Source organism: Myotis davidii, unplaced genomic scaffold (assembly GCF_000327345.1).
Source record: "Myotis davidii unplaced genomic scaffold, ASM32734v1 scaffold609, whole genome shotgun sequence".
Classification (NCBI taxonomy): domain Eukaryota; kingdom Metazoa; phylum Chordata; class Mammalia; order Chiroptera; family Vespertilionidae; genus Myotis; species Myotis davidii.
In genome coordinates this window covers 2,947,690-2,951,510 of record NW_006300164.1, presented here as the reverse complement: position 1 = coordinate 2,951,510, position 3,821 = coordinate 2,947,690, and the positions used below count along the sequence as shown (strand labels likewise).

Genomic DNA, 3,821 nt, shown 5'->3' with positions numbered 1-3,821 from the left:
AGAGCGGGCCTGGTGACAAGGCCAGCGTCGAAACTGTGGCCGCGCGGGACAGAGGAGAGGGGACGCCGCAGGCTGCTCCATCAGAGGCAGGCGAGGCCGCGGGGCCAGTGGAGGGAGGGGCGGGCGGTGGGGCCCGGGCAGCTACACATTTTACAAACCAATGACATTAATAAAGAGAACGGGAAATAGGCCCAGAAAGGGGCCTCCAGGTCACTGGTGCAGGGGCACCAAACCGCCAGCATGAGAGCCGCCTTCTCCTCCCGTGTTTGGGGGACATCCCAGTTGATCCCCGTGCCGTCCCTCCCGCCCGGGATCCTACCCCTCCAGGACCTCCCTGCAGCGCCCCCACAGGACTCGGTGCTCGAGATGCCACCTCCTCACTGCCTCACGCACGCACATGGCGCCCACGGCTCTCGCGGGGCAGAGGGGAAGCGGGGTGCACGGGGCAGGGGGCCTGCTGAGAACTCCGGGATCTGGGGGACCTATTCCCGTGCCGCTGCCTCCTGCTCAGGGAGCTTCCTGGACAGGTGGGCTTGAAGGATGCTTGGAGGGGTCCGGCCGGCGTGGCTCGGTGGCTAGGCATCGAGTCCCGGAGGGGCCACTCGGCCCTTCTCTGCGTTTGTTTCTCCGCCAAGCCCCTGTCACTCATTCGGCACATTTCCCCTCGGAGGTCCTGGCCGCACTCACAGCGCGCAGTCAGCAAGGCGGGCTGCTCGGGGCCCGTTTTATTCTGGCGACGGCTCCTTCTCTCCTGTTTCTTTGCAAGTTTGAGGACTTCCACGGACACGGGACAGGACGCTTCATAGCGGCTGGAGCGCCTGAGACCGTCCGCTGGGCTGGGACAGTGGGCAGCCGCTGCCATGGCTGCCGACTCCGCCTCCGGCTGCCGACTTCTCGGCGGGAAACCGGAGGCCCCGCCGTGTGTGAGGTTCCACGGTCAGCCAGCGCTGAGGTGGACTATAAGGTGGGTCGGGGGGATCTCCTGCTCTGTGGGTCCCTCCCTTCCAGCGCTTTCCCAACGTTCCGGCTGCCCTACCAGCCCGATCCTTTTCCCTGACAGCTCAGGCCCGAGGGTGCGGCTGTCTGCACGAACTGGGGGGTGTCCCCCCGGAAAAGGCTGCAAACCTTCCAGCTCCATCCGCAGCGCGCACTCGGGGAGAAACGGAGGGCTCCTCCGGGTGAGAGTGAGACGACGTGGTCCCTCCCCCTCTGGGTGCTGGGGGAAGGGACAGGACCCCGTGACGGACAGGCAGCATCTCCGAACGCATGTCCGGAGCGGGGCCGGGGCCAGAGGACAAGTCTCGGTGTCTGCGGCAGCGGGTCATTCCCCACCAGCTGTGCCCAGGGCATCCGACAGCCGAGGCCGAAGTGGACACACTTTTGTCGTCACCCGCCTGCATGACAGTGGCCTCTCCAGCCAGTGGGACTGACCCCTGGCAGCCTCTGCACACCCAGACGCTCTCCGCCACGAACACACCTTCCCGGGGCGCAGGGAACTTCGAGGATTCTGCTTCCTCGTAAACCACGCTGTGCTTCCCCGGGGCGACGCTCAGCCACGCCTCCGAGATGGGAACCCCAGGTCCTGGGCAGATGGCCCCGCTGGCTCTCCTGCCTCACCCCCCTCCCCACCTTCCGCTCTCTGGGGCACTGTCCCAGCCAGGCCTCTACAAGACGCTCCTACTTGGGCTCCAAGACCCAGGGGTCACCTCTTCTGAGGAGCCCTCCCGGATTTCTGGGCTGGCATTTACCCAGCCCCAATCCGGGCTCCCACGGGGTGGTGCTTGTGTGTGCAAACTCCCTTCCAGCCCTGGGCGAGGGGTTCCCCCAGTTCGGGCACGTCACCCCGGGCCGGCCCAGGACTCGGGCAGGTCTGAGACGGGAGGAGCCGCACCCCCAGGCTCCCCGGAGCGCCCCAGGAAGAGGGGCTCTCAGGGAGGGAGACGCCATATGCAAATGCAAGGCATTCACCATGAGAGCAATTTCAACACAGGCCTCCCCGTTTGCTGGATGAGGCGTTTTTAAGTGGCAGTATTTTGTGTTAATTTTTTCAACCAGATGCTGTCCTGTTCAATTATACATGGTCCAGTGGCCTCGACAGCGAGCTCAGAGCCCCGAGGCCATCATCCGAGCCCGGCGCCGTCGGGTCAGACGCTCGGGCTTCTGAGCTCCCGGGTCACGTTCTGACCCGAGACCCCGCTGCCCACTGGCCGCTACCTGCCGCGGCTGTGAGCTCCCAACGCGGGGGTCCCCCTGGGCTGTGCCCGCGGTTACGCTGAGCACGTGGGCTCCTGCGTCGTGTCGAACTAAGTAACCCAGTGGGACCCCGCTTCCCGACGCCGCCCCCCCTCGGACCGACAGCCCTTTCGCACCGATGCCCGTGGATCATCACGCGCCTCACAGGAGAGGCTGCGATCTGAGTCGGTTCCCCACGGTTCACATCTCAGGGTACTGTGAGCGAGCATCTTCCTGTTTTGTGTTTTGCTTTGGTTGCTGCCTGTAATTACTGTTAAATTTTCATCTTACTGTACGCTTCCTTTCCTGTTCGTTAAATCTCCATTTGCCTTCCCTGTCCCTTCTGCTTCCCTCGTGCTCACTCAGTTAAACAGGGCAAGGGGCCTGGCCTGCCTGTAAGATACGGGGGAGCGGGACCGCGGGAGGGTCTGGGACAAGTCCTTCCATCTACATGACTTCTAATGGGAACAGATGACTCGGTTCCGGACAGCCCTCCGGGGTCCCGCTGGATTTTGGATGTTGGGTTAAACGAAAATACATCCTTAACATTCGCCTGCCTGTGCTGTGTTGTGTTCTTCCTGCTTCGTGTTTGGATGCTGGTTTTGGTGTGGCTCACGGTCCCACATGTGGCCCGTGTGCCATTCTCCGGGCGGCACGGCCACGGCTGTTCGGAATCAGAGAAGAAAAGCCACATTCGGGGTGAAACGGGCCGGGAGCTCCCGTCCCTGCTGAGCGCCTGCAGTGTGGTCTCTGGGCTGTGCCACCCACAACGTCACTGGCGACCTTCCCAGCCGGTCCCCAAAGCAGACACAGACACTGTGTCACACCCGGGAAACCGAGGCACGCAAGGTGGGAAACCTGCCAGAGGCCACACAAACGGGACACGACAGAGCCAGGTCCTGGGCTTGTCCCACAAGACAGCCCTGTGGCTCGGGAGCCGGCGTGGCGAGAGTGGACAGACAGACTCCTGCACTGGGTGGTGGGAGGCGGCCTCCACTGAGGAGCTGTGTCTGGTGGGCAGAGGCTGCGGGGCCTCCACCACCTGCTAGGCTGGGGCAAAAGTGGGGGACACCCCAGGCAGAACGGCCTCTCAGAGGAGGGTCCACATGGGGGACCCACGCCTCTCCTCCAGCGCTCGCTCCTCTTGCAGCCAGACCCACCCCTGCCCGGAGCACAGGGGCCTGGGGGGCAGGGGGTCTCACTCCCCTTTATAGTCCCAGCTCCTGGGAACACAGAAAGCGCCTAGTGTCCAGTCCGACTTCTCGGCGGTACACGACTGAATGAATGAATGAATGAATGAATGGAAGCCGACGTCGGGGTGCTCGCCATGTCGGCCCCCCCAGGTTCCCTGCGTGGGAGAGCAGCGTGTGGCTGCGTGTTTGAGGGGGTCCAGCTGTGGAGCGTCAGGCCGGGCAGCTTCTGACGCCGGGCCGAGGGCCCAAAGAAAGATGAGCAGGTTCTGCTCAAACTGTCGGGGCTCGCTCCCGGCCGCCCAGAGGACGTGGGGCTCCCTCGCTCCCGGCCACCCAGAGGACGTGGGGCTCCCTCGCTCCTGGCTGCCCAGAGCAAGTGGGGCTCCCCCACTCCCA

At 64.3% G+C, this 3,821-nt stretch overlaps 1 protein-coding gene across 1 annotated transcript in view; it reads right to left on the bottom strand.

Annotated features, from left to right (window-relative positions):
* Nucleotides 1–3,821, bottom strand: part of VAV2 (vav guanine nucleotide exchange factor 2) — a 121,363-nt gene that overhangs the window by 26,762 nt on the left and 90,780 nt on the right. The window lies entirely within an intron of this gene.